The 6,117-nt window shown below is 41.9% G+C and overlaps 1 pseudogene; it reads left to right on the forward strand.

Moving 5' to 3' along the window:
* Positions 1-1,086: 1,086 nt before the first annotated feature.
* LOC144216986 (regucalcin-like) lies at positions 1,087-1,933 on the forward strand (annotated as a pseudogene).
* The last annotated feature ends 4,184 nt before the right edge of the window (positions 1,934-6,117 follow it).

Raw genomic sequence — 6,117 nt, forward strand, 5'->3', positions numbered from 1 at the left:
CTGCAGTGTCTTCCCAAAACTAGAGTGTACTTTCCTACCCCATTGTCAATGACTTGCTTTGGCCAATGAAATGTGAGCAGGAGTAATATATACTACAGTCAAGCAGAAACTTTAAGAGCCATTAGATAGTTCATCCCTGTCTCTTGCTTGTTTCCCTTGGTCATAAAAATGGCATGTCTTAAACAGGGACAGATCCTTCAGGTTGGTCTCAGAATGAGAAAAAGCACAAAGCAGAGCCCCACCACTAATTCATAGATATCAACATGTATTGTGAATGAGAAATGTGTATTATCATAAATCAGTGAGATTAGTGTTGGGGGGATGTTTGTTATCACACCAAAGCTAACTAATACATATTTCCTCACAAATACAGTAGCAACTCTCTTAACTGAATTGTACTTTTTTAAAAAAAATTTTTATTTTTAAGTAATCTCTATACCCACTGTGAGGTTCGAACTTATAACCCTGAGATCAATAGCTGTATGCTCCACTGACTGGACCAACCAGATGCCCCTGTACTTTTTTTTGTTTTTCAAATGATCTATATGCCCAATGCGGGGCTTGAACTCATGATCCAGTGATCAAGAGTTGCATGCTTTACTGACTTGGCCAGCCAGATGCTCCTTAACTGAATTGTACTTAACGGACTTTCCAGGTTGACATGTGTTCTCTTTTCCTTCTTTAAAACATATTCATGTACTCACACGCACACACATGCACACACATTAACAATGTTCATGGGACACTGAAAATCCAAGGCTGGCAGGCCACTTTCCATGATGAGTGCTCAATTCTGTCTGATAAGCCAACAAAGTGACCCAAATCAAGATAGATGAGAGGGCTGTCAGACAAACTAGTTTGAGATTCTGAGATGGTTGTGACTCAGTGTTACATAGCTGTCAAGAGAGAGAGCTCTGGAGAGAAGCTGCCAAAGGCCAAATTCCAACTTTACCATGTGGTAAATATGTGACCTTGGTCAAATTACTAACATAGACACCAATATTGATACTCATTTTCAGACTCTTTCAGAAAACAGTAAATAATAATCTAGTTCTGAGCTGGCTCCCCAAGGGTCATCTCCCCACGATGACAATGTCTTCCATTAAAACTGAGTGTGTTTTGCTGGAGAACTGTGGGCGTGGTGAGTCTTGGGTGTGGGAGGAGGCACCCAGCTCTCCACTCTTCATACATAGTCCTACAAAAACGGTTTGCCAGTGGGATTCTCTCAGCAACTGCAGCCTGTGACCGTGGATGCCTCCGTCAGCTCCGTGGCCCCTCGCCAGTCAGGAGGCTATGTCACAACCATTGGAACGAAGTTCTGTGCTCTGAACTGGAAAGATCAGTCAGCAGTTGTCCTGGCCTCAGTAGATAAAGACAAGAAAATTGATCCGCTGAGAGATAGTTTGCTGGCGCCATGGCTGAGGAAATGGTCCCTGCAGTTCTAAAGCTGCACCAGGGTCCCTATACTCCCTCTTTCCTGACAACTGCCTGGCAAAGTACTGTGACCAGTAGTCTGGGTTGGTCCCTGGACCACAAGACCATCTATTACATTGACAGCTTGTTCTACTCCGTGGAAGCCTTTTGACTATGACCTGCAGATAGACAAGATCTCCTACTGCAGATGTGTTCACAAGCTGGAGAAAAAACAATTCCCAGAGGGACTATGTCTTGATACTGAAGGGAAGCTCTGGGTGGCCTGTTACAATGGAGAAAGAGTGACTCACTTAGATCCTGAGACAGGGAAAAGATCCCAAACTGTGAACTAGCCTGTTGATAAAACTTCATGCTGCTTCCAAAGGCAGGACTTCTCTGAAGTGTTTATGACCTGTGCCCAGGATGGAATGGACCCCTTGGATCTTCTGCAGCTGGTAGAATTTTCAGGATTACTGGCCTGGGAGTCAGAGGAATTCCTCCTTATCTCTATGCAGAATGAGTGTCAGGTCTTCTTTCCTACTGGAGGCTCTTTTGATAAAGAAAAAGTTCTTTGAAGGCTTTTGAATCTCTAGAAAATTCTAGAGCTAAAATATCAATCTAGTTACAAAAAATATATAAAGAAATTATATGATAAGTAGAGTTATATTTTTATTTACAATTTTTAAAAGGTAGAGCATTTTAGTAAGGGGTGGCAGACAGGTGGTTTTGATAACAAGCTACATCTTCTGCAAAGGTATTCTAGAAATGTAAAGAATTTTGTTCAACTGTCAACAAGCCTCATGATTCTTTGCAAATTGCTCAAAGGGGAGGGGAGGGACCATATCTGTTCTGCATTCCATACTTATTATACCTAAAGCTTCTAAAAACTTATAAATTAAGGCCTGGTTAAAAAATAATAAAAATCTAGCCCTTAAAATCCTCTCATAAGATATTCTCTAAACTACCTCAGTTAGAAAAACAAACTTTTGCATTTTATTTTGTTTTATTTTTTAATATGGAGGATGTCATACTTAAAAATAGAGAGATTACTGTAATCATCCCTCAAGTGCTCATCACCCCCGGCTGGGCCAATTATCAATTGTGGCCCATCTTGTTTCCTCTTTACTCTCCCCACCAACACACACACACACACACACACACACACACACTTCCTCCTTATCTTCTCCTAAACCTTTACTGGATTATTTTAAATTAAGTTCTAGACATTATATGTCTATAAGAAAATAACAGTTTTTTTTAAGTTTTTATTTTATCTTATTATTTTTTTGTTTATTTTTGAGAGAGACAGAGGCAGAGACAGAGCATGAGTGGGAGAGGGTCAGAGACAGAGGGAGACACAGAATCCAAAGCAGGCTCCAGGCTTTGAGCTGTCAGCCCAGAGACCAACACAAGGCTCAAACCCACAAACCATGAGATCATGACCTAAGCCAAAGTCAGACACTTAACTGACTGAGTCACCCAGGTGTCCCAAAGTATTTAAGTAATCTCTATACCCATGTTGGGCTCAAACTCACCACCCTGAGATTAAGAGTAGCATGTTCTTCTGACTGAGCCAGCAAGGGACCCCAGAAAAGGACTATTTATTTATTTATTTATTTATATTTTTTTAGTTTATTTATTTATTTTTTGAGAGAAAGCGCAGGGGAGGGGCAGAGAGAGAGAGAGGAAATCCCAAGCAGGCTCTGCACTGTCAGCACAGAACCGAATGTGGGGCTCAAACTCACCAACTGTGAGATAATGACCTGAGCTGATATCAAGAGTCTGCAACTTAACCAATTGAGCCACTCTGGTGCCCCAGAAAAGGATTCTTTTAACACAAACACCATATCATCATCTCATCTTTGAAAACAACAATCATTTCTTTAAAACATCTAATATCCAGTCAAGGGTCCAATTTCCATGATTGTTTCCAAATGTTCGTTCTAGTCACACACTGTACTCTGTTGACATGAATCTTACATTTCTTTTAATCTAGCAAAGCTCTCCTCCTTATTTTTAACCTAAGCAAACAATATGGATTCTTTGTCCATACCCTAATCTGTTGTGACCATGTCACAAGTCCCAGGGACATTTGCTTTTCCCACCCTTTAGTAGACAGTGCTTTGGAGGTTTCCTCAGTGTTACACCAGCCTCACACCTCCAAAGAGGGGTCAAGCAGGTCCCCATTTCCACCTATGAAAAGTGCACCATAAGAAAACTTATTTCCTTGAGACCTTTTTGATGGTAAGTAGGGAATTGGAATTCTCAAGGCTTTTTGGTCTTGTTCTTAAGAAATGAGGTTTTCAAGAAACCTGTTGGATGACTCAGCAAGAGGCTCTAAGGGACATAAAAACACTGGGGTTGTTTCCCAAAATGTGGAATAAAAAACCAAACACTTATAGATTGAAATATTACTTTGTAAAATACATGGTTTAAAATATGAGTAGCTAAATTAAGAAACTAGATAAGCACAGACATAACTATTTCTTCTGTATCTCAAAAGTTTTACATATTCATAATGAACAAAAGTTAGAAAAATTGAGATATTTTGATAAGGAGTTGGCATGCATTGGGTTATATAAGGTGCTTTTTCAGTTACAGAAGGAGACTCATTTCCTGAGAAGACTCTGACTCCCCTTGTCCTTCTGCATTTTTAAAAAACATTTTATTTTATTATTTTTTTAACTCTGTGAAATCACTCCTCTTTCTATTGCCCTTGATTAGGTTTCCAACTTTGTCCACACAAAGAACTTTCTGGAATATGCTCTGGATTTGGTCCCTGGTCATTGACCATCCTCAGGTACAGCTAGCTCTGCTCCCCTTTTATCTGCGGTTCGGCTGGCTTCTCACTGATTCTCTTCCCCTAGTTTTATACATCCTTCAAGATACTTGGGAGCAATTGCTCAAGGCAAACCCAACTTCAATGACTTCAAACCTTAGGAGTCAGGGAGTCGATTTCCTTTTTCATTACCTCCCTTAGCCTGGAGGGATACTCCAGTGGCTTCTACTTGGCATTTCCTATTACAGTAGACTTACTCTTTAAGTCCCGGAGCAGCTTCATGGAAGTCAGGCCATGGAGAAATGACCCTGATGACTGCTGCTTCATCGGACCTGCTGTTGACACTGGTCAAAGCTTCAGTTGTCATCTGGGGCTATTAAAGCCATGGATGGTGGACCAAGTTGGTGGTCTGAGTATCGAGGAATCAGTTCTATCTCAGAGTGAGGATCAGTTGTAGCTGAATGTTCGGGAGATTCCTCTTTACCTGGCACAGTTACTGGGCAAAATCACACACCTCTTGGTGAAAAACTAGGAAGAAGGTACATAGTATGCACTTGTGCAGTTAAAGTTCATCAGGGGCCTCGTAGGTCTGCAAATAGGCTTACCAGGGGCTGCAACTCTAGTAAAGTAGGGCCTCTATTCACGAGACCTAGAGTACATTTGATTATACAGTTTACATGCAGTTGGATGATGCTGTTGCCCAAGTATTTCTTGCTCTCTACCTTTAGGGCACCTGCTTGTTTGCACTTCTTACCCCCTGGGCTTGAGTGGGGAACTACATGACTAGGTCTAGCCAATCAGTTATGATCAGATGACGTGTGCCACTTCAGCACCAAAAACGTCTAATCGCCAATTAGTCACCCTTCAGAACTAGTCATGTTTGTGAGTCTGGCAATGTTCAAGATCGTGACAGACTTATCACCCTACATCCTAGAGTGAGAAAGTCAAGTGAAAGGGATCTGGCAATCAGCAATATAGATACACAGCATGAAGAAGAAATAAGCCTTTGTTATCTTATATCATTAAGATTTTGACATAATCGGGGTGCCTGGCTGGCTCAGTCAGTTAACTGTCTGACTTCAGCTCAGGTCAATCTCTGGTTTGTGAGTCCGAGCCCTGCATCTGGGCTCTGCTGTCAGCACGAAGCCAGCTTTGGATCTCCTGTCTCCCTCTCTCTTTGCCCCTCCCCTATGATCACATGCGTGTGCACTCTCTCTCTCCCCTCCACTCTCTCAAAAATGAATAAAACGTTAAAAATTTTTGAAAAGATTTTGACATAATCTAGCATACCTTTTGTTTTTGTTGCTTTTTTTTTTATTACTCAACAAAGCTTCATTTTTTTATTTAGCTTTCTCACTCTGAGCTTGTGCCTTCAACACTTTCACAACATCGTCAATAAGGAAAGCACGCTTGATCCTATCATGAACAGACTTAGCACACAAGGAGGCACCCTAGGCCCTGCCGACATGTTTTATTCATTCAGGCAACCTCTTAAGAACTGTAGACCTCACAACCTCAAAACACGATCACTTCCAAGTTGGCCTGGGTCCACGCCACATGTAGATTTTGGTGCTTTCCCAATCTACCTGGTGTAAAGGTAAATGACTCTATTACCAGGGGTTTAGGACAGCCTAGTTTTGTTAGAGGCTGTATCATAGGACAGACTACGACGATGTGTCAAACACTCCACTGTTCTGAATGCCTATGGACGCCACCCCCAGAAAAGAGTTAGCATACCATGACACGGAAATTGATGCCAGGAGATGATGTGTGCCTTAACAAAAACCTGACTCTTGTGGGGGCGCCTGGGTGGCTCAGTTGGTTGAGTGTCCAACTTTGGCTCAGGTCATGATCACACAGTTCGTGGGTTCAAGCCCCGCGTCGGGCTCTGTGCTGACAGCCAGCTCAGACCCTGGAGCCTGCTT

The sequence above is a fragment of the Crocuta crocuta genome, unplaced genomic scaffold (assembly GCF_008692635.1).
Source record: "Crocuta crocuta isolate KB4526 unplaced genomic scaffold, BGI_CrCroc_1.0 scaffold28, whole genome shotgun sequence".
In the NCBI taxonomy this organism is placed as follows: domain Eukaryota; kingdom Metazoa; phylum Chordata; class Mammalia; order Carnivora; family Hyaenidae; genus Crocuta; species Crocuta crocuta.